This window comes from Bufo bufo, chromosome 8 (assembly GCF_905171765.1).
Source record: "Bufo bufo chromosome 8, aBufBuf1.1, whole genome shotgun sequence".
Classification (NCBI taxonomy): Eukaryota; Metazoa; Chordata; class Amphibia; order Anura; family Bufonidae; genus Bufo; species Bufo bufo.
Window position 1 is genome coordinate 69,592,997 of NC_053396.1, and position 14,297 is coordinate 69,607,293.

Below are 14,297 nucleotides of genomic sequence, written 5' to 3' on the forward strand. Positions count from 1 at the left end.
TAAAAAATATATATTTTTAACCAAAAGGTGTGCTTTTGGTGGGTTTGGAACTAATGGTGGTCTGTGGATGGCACTATTACTGGGGATCTGTGAAGGACACTGTTATGGGGGGATCTGTGGATGACGGACACGGTTATGGGGGGGATCTGTGGATGACGGACACTGTTATGGGAGGATCTGTGGATGACGGACACTGTTATGGGGGATCTGTGGATGACGGACACTGTTATGGGGGTATCTGTGGATGACGGACACTGTTATGGGGGATCTGTGGATGACGGACACTGTTATGGGGGTATCTGTGGATGACAGACACTGTTATGGGGGGATCTGTGGATAACAGACACTGTTATGGGGGGATCTGTGGATGACGGACACGGTTATGGGGGGGATCTGTGACAGACACTGTTGTGGGGGGATCTGTGGCTGGCACTGTTACAGGGGGGGATCTGTGGATGGCACTGTTACAGGGGGGATCTGTGGATGGCACTGTTAGAGGGGGGATCTGTGGGTGGCACTGTTATATTTGTGCCATCCACTGACCCCCCATAAAAATGTCATCCACAGATCCCCCCCGCTCCAGTATACAAATATAAAATGTCTTATTCAATTAAAAGTGATTAAACATGCCCCCTCACTCCTAATATTACCGTACATCCTAACCGCTTCAGTAAACCACAGGCAGGCCGGGTGGCCGGCGCGTCACTCACTGATGTCACTTGCCTGCGCCGCCTGCTTCATTCATAAAGTAGGCGGCGCAGGCACGTGACATCAGGGAGTTACGCTGCCGCCCGCCCGGCCTGCCTGCCTGCATTCTACTGAAGCGGTTAGGATGTACGGTACTATTAGGAGTGAGGGAGCATGTTTAATAACTATTAATTGAATAAGACATTTTATATTAGTATACAGGAGCGGCGGGGCTATAGTACACTGACTGCACCGCCCCGCCGCTATTGCCAGCCCCCAGCTCCTCCTCCCAGTCCCTCCCCGCTCGCTCGTACATCGCAGCTTGCGATGTAAAACTGCCAGCATTCGCCCCATAAGGCACAGGGGCATTTTCCCCCCATTTTGGGGGGAGAAAAAGTGTGTCTTATGGGGCGAAAAATACGGTATATATATATATATATTTTTATATATATGTATTTTATATTTTATCAAGTCTTTGCCATTGAAAGTCTATAATAAGTGTTATTAATTAATTCTTACTTGACATTGTATTAAGAATACCTTATATTTCTGATAAACTGTATCTGGACATTACCTGATGTTGTTATGATATTTATGGTTAGATATGAGGTTTTATGTATCATACAAAGGGAGCAACCCAATTTTCAGTTTTATGTGATGCTTTTGTAATTTTAGACATAATGAGGGCAAAACCGCACACATGCAGCACCAATAACGCAGTATGCATGAGTGAGTTTTCTCTTTAGATGATACATAGATCCACCAAGGATAAATGTATGCAACAATATATGTCTAGGAGACTGCTAATACATATAATTTGCCATGTGAAAATACTGATATATGTATCGATTTTAACATAATTATTTCTGGGCATCATATACTAATTAACAACAGACTTTCGTATCCTACACCAATCTGAATAATTATCCTACACCAATCTGAATAAAATTTTGCCTTTTAGAAATTTTAACCTCACATGATCGGATGTGGATCCCTGAACCAAACCTCTTTGAAAGTGGTGTCGCCCAGCAATAGTACCGGTGTTCTCCTTCTTTTGCGCAATTCCAGACATGTAATTTTTGTGTACTGCCCTCCTAAGAATTTTGAGCGAGAATCCCCCCTATTGCTGCGTTATTGCCGGCAACTGGGTTGACAGTGCCAGCGGGGTTCATTGAGGTGTCCCCTTCTGACATAGGCGACCCATTGGGTTGGGGTCCATCTCGGTGAAGTTGGAGCTCTCCCCATATGCTGGATATCGTAGGAGTTACCTACCACGGCTGGATACTTTGTTGAGGAGACATTTTTCACAATTAATATATCTGTAACAAACACTAATGGAACCATAGGGCAGTCTGCCTTCAAGTAAAATGGCGGTTTCAGTATAACTGTGAAGAGCGCATGCGTCACATTGAAGCGCTATGACACACATGATGACGCTCGTCTGGATATGCGCAATGAATTGCTGGAGACGCCCAATGGAGCGCGATGGTCTCTGCGGGTGCCATGACTTTTAGAGGTGGAATTTCTATGATCCTCATCCGTCACATTAAGTCACTTTTTATCATAATTGCACTCAAGATGTAATTTATATGTATTTGATGTCTTGTAATATCTTATGGTTACTTGATCCACATACAGGGATATAGCTCTCGTATTGTGGATCTCATGGCACATGTCACTTCATGCACATGCACTTTGTTTACTTTTAACACGTGATGTATTTATCAGATGTATTTAATTTAACTATGATTGTAATCACATTGTGATTGGTTGGTCACTCTTGATATGTCTTTATATGCCCTCACTTTCACTGCCTCTATGCTTGAGGAAGGCTCTTGTGAGCCGAAACGTCGCAATTTTGCCATACAATGGGTGAATAAAAGTCTTTTATTTCACTACAACTCAGGAGTGCAGTCCCACTTTTTCGCTTTATATTACCGGGTATTGCCGTTACCCTTTGTTGGACATTGCACCCGTTCCCTGGTGGTGCTCCCGCTGGACTTTTTTCTTCAATTGATATCGGCGCCGTGTGTGAGCACACCTGAACCATTCATCATGTCTAATATGAAAACACCCTGTGGCGGCACTTATACTGTTGAGGAGGTCGACCGCATAATGCAAGGAATTGAAAGTGATGCCTCCTTTCTTCAGGCTCCCACCTCAAAAGAACTTAAACGCGAGTATATAACCTTATCCAGACGTCTTATTGCAATGAAATTACACATGGCTACATTGGGACAATATTATAAAGAAAAGAAGATACCTAGAGGGATGCGCTCCAACTTATGTCAAAATCTTTTCCCTAATAATGATGCATTTTGTAAACGCTTTGAAATACTGTCCAATAGATATTCGCTGGACTATATCCTGTTAAATATTGAATTTTTACAATTGGAGGTGGTTACACTTACTGATGATTTGATGGAGGTAGAATGTATACTACAGACACAATTGTCTGAAGATGAATTTGCACAATATAAGGAGGAAATGAAAAATCAATTGTGTAAATTACAGACAGACTTGGAAGAAGGGAAAAGGAACAAATGGGTTCGTGATGCTGAAGATTACAAAAGAGGTGATATTTACACGTGGCAATCAGACTCTTCTTATATGGGCTTTAATCGTGATAACAAGAAAAGGGGAAAAATACACAGTCATCCACAGATGAAGAGAAAGTTTTTTTAGGGAACAACTTGGATGTAAAGAAAAGAAAAGAACAAGAACCAGAAGAGGAGGCCACAGATATACAGGGAGTGCAGAATTATTAGGCAAGTTATATTTTTGAGGATTAATTTTATTATTGAACAACAACCATGTTCTCAATGAACCCAAAAAACTCATTAATATCAAAGCTGAATATTTTTGGAAGTAGTTTTTAGTTTGTTTTTAGTTTTAGCTATTTTAGGGGGATATCTGTGTGTGCAGGTGACTATTACTGTGCATAATTATTAGGCAACTTAACAAAAAACAAATATATACCCATTTCAATTATTTACTTTTACCAGTGAAACCAATATAACATCTCAACATTCACAAATATACATTTCTGACATTTAAAAACAAAACAAAAACAAACCAGTGACCAATATAGCCACCTTTCTTTGCAAGGACACTCAAAAGCCTGCCATCCATGGATTCTGTCAGTGTTTTGATCTGTTCACCATCAACATTGCGTGCAGCAGCAACCACAGCCTCCCAGACACTGTTCAGAGAGGTGTACTGTTTTCCCTCCTTGTAAATCTCACATTTGATGATGGACCACAGGATCTCAATGGGGTTCAGATCAGGTGAACAAGGAGGCCATGTCATTAGATTTTCTTCTTTTATACCCTTTCTTGCCAGCCACGCTGTGGAGTACTTGGACGCGTGTGATGGAGCATTGTCCTGCATGAAAATCATGTTTTTCTTGAAGGATGCAGACTTCTTCCTGTACCACTGCTTGAAGAAGGTGTCTTCCAGAAACTGGCAGTAGGACTGGGAGTTGAGCTTGACTCCATCCTCAACCCGAAAAGGCCCCACAAGCTCATCTTTGATGATACCAGCCCAAACCAGTACTCCACCTCCACCTTGCTGGCGTCTGAGTCGGACTGGAGCTCTCTGCCCTTTACCAATCCAGCCACAGGCCCATCCATCTGGCCCATCAAGACTCACTCTCATTTCATCAGTCCATAAAACCTTAGAAAAATCAGTCTTGAGATATTTCTTGGCCCAGTCTTGACGTTTCAGCTTGTGTGTCTTGTTCAGTGGTGGTCGTCTTTCAGCCTTTCTTACCTTGGCCATGTCTCTGAGTATTGCACACCTTGTGCTTTTGGGCACTCCAGTGGTGTTGCAGCTCTGAAATATGGCCAAACTGGTGGCAAGTGGCATCTTGGCAGCTGCACGCTTGACTTTTCTCAGTTCATGGGCAGTTATTTTGCGCCTTGGTTTTTCCACACGCTTCTTGCGACCCTGTTGACTATTTTGAATGAAACGCTTGATTGTTCGATGATCACGCTTCTGAAGCTTTGCAATTTTAAGAGTGCTGCATCCCTCTGCAAGATATCTCACTATTTTTGACTTTTCTGACCCTGTCAAGTCCTTCTTTTGACCCATTTTGCCAAAGGAAAGGAAGTTGCCTAATAATTATGCACACCTAATATAGGGTGTTGATGTCATTAGACCACACCCCTTCTCATTACAGAGATGCACATCACCTAATATGCTTAATTGGTAGTAGGCTTTCGAGCCTATCCCGCTTGGAGTAAGACAACATGCATAAAGAGGATGATGTGGTCAAAATACTCATTTGCCTAATAATTCTGCATGCAGTGTAGAAGGAAAAGGAAAACAGCGATACAACAGAACCAGATTACAGTCGATGAAGGGATCCATACAAAAAAAGAGACCATAGTCTTCAATTTGTCCTCGGTTGAATTGACTGAAGCTCAATTTAGCGTCTTGTCTAAGGGACTTACATTCTGCCCGGGTTCCAAGGTAAATTGGTTCGACTTGGAAATGGATTTAAATGATTTTTTTCGTTCTATTAAAATAAAAATGTTTTTTAGGGGCTCCACTGCTAATATACAGACATGCTCCAGTGAACTATCGCTTAAAAAACTAGGTTTGACTTACAAAAGTGCTTTTACCCCTATTGTTGCTGAGCCTGCGATAGATGCCTATATTTCTGCGGTTAAAAGAGATGTAAGAGATTTAAAATCCTCTATAGGAGAAACAGATATACTAAGAAGTCCAAATTTGACTTCCGCAGAGATTGAGGCCCTATTGCAGCTCAAGAACAACCCCCACCTCACGATCAAACCCGCCGACAAGGGCGGGGGGGTGGTTGTACTTGATACGCTCAATTATATCAAGGAAATTCAACGTCAATTAGGGGATACGAATGTTTACGGTATTTTACAGGGTGATCCAAAATTCCATATTATGAATACAATTAATAAGAGTCTGTCTGATGCGGTAGTGGGGGGCATTATAGATGAGGGGTTAAGGGAATATCTGACAGTGCCCTTCCCCATCATCCTAGTAATATATATATTGCCTAAGGTCCACAAAAGTCTTGTGGACCCTCCTGGTCGCCCTATCGTATCAGGCACAGACTCTTTATTCAGCAGGATAGCTATTTTCCTTGACAAGATGCTTAGGGATTTTTCGACAGCTGGAAAATCATATATTAAAGATACTGGGGATTTTTTACAACAACTGAGAGCAGTTGATATTTGTGGTGTACGGTCTCTGACTCTTGTATCTTTTGATGTGGTATCTCTATACACATCAATAGGACATGAGAAAGGTATTGCTGCAGTTAACAAATATCTGGATAGCTCACATATAACTCTGGACACAAAACATTTTATTAATTCCCTTTTGAAACTGATACTTGAGAACAATTATTTTTTGTTCCAGGACACTTTCATCAAAAACGTGGCGTTGCGATGGGGTCAAATGTGGCCCCAACGTACGCAAATATATATATGTGCCACATGGAGGAGGACTTTATCTATGTATCCCACCACTTTCAACATGTTTTGAGGTGGTGGAGATACATAGATGACGTCTTCCTCCTGTGGATGGGTACTGAGACACAACTAAGTGAATTTCATGAATACCTTAATAGTGTGGATCCGGATCTTCAGCACACAACACTAACGTTAAACTGGTGGATGGTTTAATCTGTACGGGTCTGTTTGTCAAGCCGACAGATAGAAATACGATTTTATGGTTTGAAAGCAACCATCCACGCAGTTTGATTAAACATCTCCCTCACTCACAATTTTTAAGGGCAAAGCGCATTGTATCCAATCGGGCTGAGTTGTCCGCAACATTGGATATGATGGAAGGCAAATTTAAAGAACGTGGTTACCCTTGTAAATTGTTAAATGAACAAAAGAGTAAAATCCTTCATACAAACACAGAAAGGGCACAACCTATTCCTAAAAAAATTCAAAGGATACCGTTCATGTCAACATACTCTGATTGCAGTTTAGAGATAGGACAGATTTTGAAAAACAATTGGAGTATACTCAGTAGATGCATTAAAGATGTTCCTGAATTTAAAATCCCTCCCCTTTTATCATATCGAAAGAATAAAAACATCAGAGACCATTTGGTCAGAGCAGATGTGGGTTCCAAAAGAAGTAGTGTACAGCGAACATTGACGCAGTCGGGGCTAGGATGCTTCCCGTGCCTCAACTGCATCAATTGTCGCTATATTTGCAAATCTAAATCCTTTACACAGCCATCCACAGGAAAGGAATACCCTATTAAATTCCATCTTACCTGTTCTTCATCATATGTGATTTATGTGTTGGCATGTCCCTGCAATCTAATATACGTTGGAGAAACGTCAACGGAATTGAAACTAAGATTAAACAATCATAGAAGTTCAATAAGGAAAAAGCGCACTGATTTTCCAGTATCTAGACATTTTGGATTTCTTCAGCATACTGAACAGGATCTAAGATGCTGGATTATCGATCATATTGCGCTACCCAGAAGAGGAGGCGATCGTTTAGCAATTTAAAAAAAAAGAGAATTACGATGGATATATGCCCTGGACAGCCTGCATCCTAGAGGGCTTAATGTTGAATTTAGGTGAGGGACCATTGATTTGGGGTTGATCCTGATTTTCCTTGTATTTGCGGTTTCCCTGTCTCAATTATGTATGATAGTGCAAAGGAATGGAGAAAGTACAATTTGTAATTCACATGATACATATTACCCAATTTGAAACTAATGTGTAAATTTCTTTTTGCCTTTTAGAAATTTTAACCTCACATGATTGGATGTGGATCCCTGAACCAAACCTCTTTGAAAGTGGTGTCGCCCAGCAATAGTACCGCCGGTGTTCTCCTTCTTTTGCGCAATTCCAAACATGTAATTTTTGTGTAGTGCCCTCCTAAGAATTTTGAGGGAGAATCCCCCCTATGGCTGCGTTATTGCCGGCAACTGGGTTGACAGTGCCAGCGGGGTTCATTGAGGTGTCCCCTTCAGACATAGGCGACCCATTGGGTTGGGGTCCATCTCGGTGGAGTTGGAGCTCTCCCCATATGCTGGACATCATAGGAGTTACCTACCGCGGCTGGATACTTTGTTGAGGAGACATTTTTCACAATTAATATATCTGTAACAAACACTAATGGAACCATAGGGCAGTCTGCCTTCAAGTAAAATGGCGGTTTCAGTATAACTGTGAAGAGCGCATGCGTCACATTGAAGCGCTATGACACACATGATGACGCTCGTCTGGATATGCGCAATGAATTGCTGGAGACGCCCAATGGAGCGCGATGGTCTCTGCGGGCGCCATGACTTTTAGAGGTGGAATTTCTATGATCCTCATCCGTCACATTAAGTCACTTTTTATCATAATTGCACTCAAGATGTAATTTATATGTATTTGATGTCTTGTAATTAGGGATGAGCGAACCCGAACTGTATAGTTCGGGTTCGTACCGAATTTTGGGGTGTCCGTGACACGGACCCGAACCCGAACATTTTCGTAAAAGTCCGGGTTTGGGTTCGGTGCTTTCTTGGCGCTTTTTGAAAGGCTGCAAAGCAGCCAATCAACAAGCGTTATACTACTTGCCCCAAGAGGCCATCACAGCCTTGCCTACTATTGGCATGGCTGTGATTGGCCAGTGCAGCATGTGACCCAGCCTCTATATAAGCTTGGGTCACGTAGCGCTGCACGTCACTCTGCTGATTGAAGCATAGGGAGAGGTTGCTGCTGCGACGTTAGGGCGAGATTAGGCAGATTAACTCCTCCAAAAGACTTCATTCTGTGATCGATCTGCAGTTGTGGATCATTGAAGTGCTAATATCGACTTGCTCACTTTTTTGAGGCTGCCCAGAGCGTTTTTAGATCACTTTTTTCTGGGGTGATTGGCGGCCATTTTGTGGCTTGTGTTGCGCCAGCACAAGCTATCACCAAGTGTATTTAACCATCAATAGTGTGGTTATTTTGTGCTATATCCTACATCAGCTGCAGGCTGAGCCTGTGTCACCGAAGTGCATTTAACCATCAACAGTCTGGTTATTTTTTGGCCATATACTACATCAGCTGCAGGCTGAGCCTGTGTCACCGAAGTGCATTTAACCATCAACAGTCTGGTTATTTTTTGGCCATATACTACATCTGGTGCAGGCTGAGCCTGTGTCACCCAAGTGCATTTAACCATCAATAGTGTGGTTATTTTTTGGCCATATACTACATCAGGGGCAAGTTGAGCCTGTCACCCAGCGCCTAAAAAATAGACCTGACATTTCTATTCAACCAAATTTTGTACTGTTTTAGCTGGTCAAGTTATTTGTAGTGACCGTAAAAGCACATTTTTTGTTCTGGGTTGAAAAACTTTTCCCAAATTTGCCATTCTCAAAATAACTCGTTTCTGCTATATGAGGCCTACTTGAAATCTATCCCAAAAAGGATATCTTACATATTAGGTGCTGATAGTGTCATTCAGAAAAACCTAAGACACACGCTACCGTGCAGATAGAAGTCTAATTCTGTGATTAAACCTATACCTGTCACACAGCGCAAAAAAAAAACAGGCCTCACATTTCTATTCAACCAAATCTGTACTGTTTTAGCTGGTCAAGTTATTTGTAGTGACCATAAAAGCACATTTTTTGTTCTGGGTTGAAAAACTATTCCCAAATTTGCCATTCTCAAAATTGTGGTGAACGGGAACAATGAGGAAAACATCTAATAAGGGACGCGGACGTGGACATGGTCGTGGTGGTGTTAGTGGACCCTCTGGTGCTGGGAGAGGACGTGGCCGTTCTGCCACAGCCACACGTCCTAGTGAACCAACTACCTCAGGTCCCAGTAGCCAGCAGAATTTACAGCGATATTTGGTGGGGCCCAATGCCGTTCTAAGGATGGTAAGGCCTGTGCAGGTACAGGCTGTGGCGAAACCAACCTCGCCACGGGGTTTTGGAGAGGCCTGGCTGCTGGCCTCTTGCCCCAGGATTATGGGCCATATACTAACTTTTAAACCCCTGAACCCATTCAAGTGAATTTTGGATAGGTTTGTCCCCAAGTTATACTGTTTAAATTGATGTAAGATATATGTATGGCCAATGTAAACTCACAAAGTTGTAACAATTTATAATAAGTGTAACTTGTCAGCTTGGGAGGAAATGCTGGGTGTGTTTCTATTGTGCCATTGTCCCATTGTGTGTTTAAAGGATGATGTCTGTCCTATTGTCTGCACATGTGTATTAGTGACTTCTCTTTGTCTTGAGAGATAATTGGATTGCTCCTCAGGTTGTCTCCGGGACAGAGAGGAGGGAACCATGATGCATTGTGGGGATATGTTGTATCTGTCCTATGTCACAGTCTTCATTCTGGTCCTCTGGGGGCGTGAACGATTGGTTGCTGTAGTTACATTGGTGGCAAGCAGCGGGATCGTTCCTACAGCCAGAAGGACAGCTACAGGAGACCACTGCTTGACCCTCAACACGGAGCCTTGTCTCGTTATTGGGGGGATCCACTGTATGCTGTTACAGACTAATTGCCAGGAGTGTAAGCTGATTCCTGTTCGTCTGCTAGCAGCTATTCGTGAGGTTCCAGTTTGGAGTGCTATTTTGGATCCAGTTCGGGACATTGGTGTTCTGCAGTAGCTGTGCCTTTCTCTCAAAAAGGGGCTTATCGCCTAAACAAATTTTAACCCCTTGTCTGCTGAAACGGTCCGTTACATTGGTGGCAAGCAGCGGGATCGTTCCCACAGCCCAGATGGACAGCTACAAAGAAACATCATTCCCTGGAATTACAATTTGAGGGCAACGCATGTCCCAGTACAGCGACCCTGACAGCACCAGAATGGAAACAGCAGTGGAGTACGATGAGGGTGTCATGGATGACCGAGATGCAGTCCGCAAAGGCATCTGGTACCAGGTACTGGGTATTGTGGAGTATATGCAGGACAAGAGACTCCCCACGGAAGACCAGCGGATGCAGAAGCGAGCAGCCCTGCGGATGCCCTTCCTGGGAGAGCAGCCCCGGGAGGAATGGGTAAGGGAATTGGAACTCCTAGCATGGCGGGAGCTGTGGCTGGAAGATGCCTACCAGGCGCTCTGGTGGTATGGGGCACAGTACCTACCCAGGACAGCTGAGCATGACAAGCCGGAGGAAGAGGAGTTTGATGGTCCTGGCTTGTTATGGGAGACTTTTTCAGAGCTGGAGTTTGGGAGCCCTACACAAGCCCGGTTCCATGATCTCTTGGAATGGAGGGAGAGCAGGTATGACTGGGACGACACTCATGAGATTGAACAGGACCTGGTCCACCTGGTGACCCGGGAGATGGAGCTGGAACAGGGCTACCAGCAGCTGTTCCACGCCAGTGAGAAGGCTCAGCAGGACAGTAAGGTGACAAACCCAGTCTCCATTCCCCAGCGGCAGTGTGAAGAGCAGGGAGAGGAGAGCAGCGTCCTCCCTCCCCAGCGGCAGGCTGAGTTACAGGGGGCAGAGGTAGTTGTTCCTGCCCCCCAGCAGCAGAGTGATATGCCGGGAAGGCAGTGTGTAATGCAGGGAGAGGAGAGCAGCATCCTCCCTCCCAGCGGCAGGCTGAGTTACAGGGGGCAGAGGTAGTTGTTCCTGCCCCCCAGCAGCAGAGTGATATGCCGGGAAGGCAGTGTGAAATGCAGGGAGAGGAGTGCAGCGTCCTCCCTCCTCAGCGGCAGGCTGAGTTACAGGGGGCAGAGGTAGTTGTTCCTGCCCCCCAGCAGCAGCATGATTTTTTGGGAATTGGGAGCCCAGTCTCCATTCCCCAGCGGCAGGCGGAGTTACAGGGGGCAGAGACAGTCGGTCCTGTCCCCCAGCGGCAGAGTGTCCAGCAGGGAATAGAGAGCCCAGTCTCCTTTCCCCAGCAGCAGGACACTGTATTGGGAGCGGAGACGGTCGGTCGCCCTCCCCAGCGGCTGGAAGTATGTATGGGAGAGGAGCTCGTTACCCCCTCTCCCCAGCGGCAGCTTAACGCACCAGGGGGAGACAGTAAGCCCCACAACAGTGCAGATGGGACCGTGGTCTCTGCACTTACAGCACAGGGGGTAGAGACAGTCGGTCTCCCCCTCCAACAACCAGGCTCCAACCAGGCTTCTTCCATGGTAACGCTGGCACCAGGGCAGAGTACCGCTGATCCCTGCCCACAAAGCAACCTCCCCTCCAAGCCAGGGAGCAACACAGAGACCGGGAGTACCAGCTTCCAACATAACCTTGGTGGACTCACTGGACAGAGACAGGCTACTAAATTCAACAGGTCCAGTATTTGGTTGTGGGTGGGCACCCAGACTAACTCAGGTACCGACCGGGGTGAGGTCAGGTATCTGGTTAGTCTTCCCTGGGGGGGGGGGAGATTTGTGGCGAAACCAACCTCGCCACGGGGTTTTGGAGAGGCCTGGCTGCTGGCCTCTTGCCCCAGAATTATGGGCCATATACTAACTTTTAAACCCCTGAACCTATTCAAGTGAATTTTGGATAGGTTTGTCCCCAAGTTATACTGTTTAAATTGATGTAAGATATATGTATGGCCAATGTAAACTCACAAAGTTGTAACAATTTATAATAACTGTAACTTGTCAGCTTGGGAGGAAATGCTGGGTGTGTTTCTATTGTGCCATTGTCCCATTGTGTGTTTAAAGGGTGATGTCTGTCCTATTGTCTGCACATGTGTATTAGTGACTTCTCTTTGTCTTGAGAGATAATTGGATTGCTCCTCAGGTTGTCTCCGGGACAGAGAGGAGGGAACCATGATGCATTGTGGGGATATGTTGTATCTGTCCTATGTCACAGTCTTCATTCTGGTCCTCTGGGGGCGTGAACGATTGGTTGCTGTAGTTACATTGGTGGCAAGCAGCGGGATCGTTCCTACAGCCAGAAGGACAGCTACAGGAGACCACTGCTTGACCCTCAACACGGAGCCTTGTTTCGTTATTGGGGGGATCCACTGTATGCTGTTACAGACTGATTGCCAGGAGTGTAAGCTGATTCCTGTTCGTCTGCTAGCAGCTATTCGTGAGGTTCCAGTTTGGAGTGCTATTTTGTATCCAGTTCGGGACATTGGTGTTCTGCAGTAGCTGTGCCTGTTTCTCAGAAAGGGGCTTATTGCCTAAACGGATTTTAACCCCTTGTCTGCTGAAACGGTCCGTTACACAGGCATTAGTCAATTGGGTGGCCGACAGTGGATCCAGCACTTTCACATTATCTCCCACCCAGTCTTCTGCAGAAAGCGCACAGATGGCACATGAAAACCAAGCCCATCGGTCTGTCACATCACCCCCATGCATATCAGGGAAACTGTCTGAGCCTCAAGTTATGCAGCAGTCTCTTATGCTGTTTGAAGACTCTGCTGCCAGGGTTTCCCAAGGGAATCCACCTAGCCCTTCCCCAGGGGTGGAAGAGATAGAATGCACTAACGCACAACCACTTATTTTTCCTGATGATGAGGACATGGGAATACCACCTCAGCACGTCTCTGATGATGACGAAACACAGGTGCCAACTGCTGCGTCTTTATGCAGTGTGCAGACTGAACAGGAGGTCAGGGATCAAGACTGGGTGGAAGACGATGCAGGGGACGATGAGGTCCTAGACCCCACATGGAATGAAGGTCGTGCCACTGACTTTCAGAGTTCGGAGGAAGAGGCAGTGGTGAGACCGAGCCAACAGCGTAGCAAAAGAGGGAGCAGTGGGCAAAATCAGAACACCCGCCGCCAAGAGACTCCGCCTGCTACTGACCGCCGCCATCTGGGACCGAGCACCCCAAAGGCAGCTTCAAGGAGTTCCCTGGCATGGCACTTCTTCAAACAATGTGCTGATGACAAGACCCGAGTGGTTTGCACGCTGTGCCATCAGAGCCTGAAGCGAGGCATTAACGTTCTGAACCTTAGCAGAACCTGCATGACCAGGCACCTGCATGCAAAGCATGAACTGCAGTGGAGTAAACACCTTAAAAACAAGGAAGTCACTCAGGCTCCCCCTGCTACCTCTTCTGCTGCTGCCGCCTCGGCCTCTTCTGCTGCTGCCGCCGCCTCGGCCTCTTCTGCTGCTGCTGCCGCCGCCTCGGCCTCTTCCTCCGCCTCTGGAGGAACGTTGGCACCTGCCGCCCAGAAAACATGGAATGTACCACCAACACCACCACCTGCGTCACCAAGCATCTCAACCATGTCACACGGCAGCGTTTAGCTCTCCATCTCACAAACATTTGAGAGAAAGCGTAAATTCCCACCTAGCCACCCTCGATCCCTGGCCCTGAATGCCAGCATTTCTAAACTACTGGCCTATGAAATGCTGTCATTTAGGCTGGTGGACACACACAGCTTCAAACAGCTCATGTCGCTTGCTGTTCCACAGTATGTTGTTCCCAGCCGGCACTACTTCTCCAAGAGAGCCGTGCCTTCCCTGCACAACCAAGTGTCCGATAAAATCAAGTGTGCACTGCGCAACGCCATCTGTGGCAAGGTCCACCTAACCACAGATACGTGGACCAGTAAGCACGGCCAGGGACGCTATATCTCCCTAACTGCACACTGGGTAAATGTAGTGGCGGCTGGGCCCCAGGCGGAGAGCTGTTTGGCGCACGTCCTTCCGCCGCCAAGGATCGCAGGGCAACATT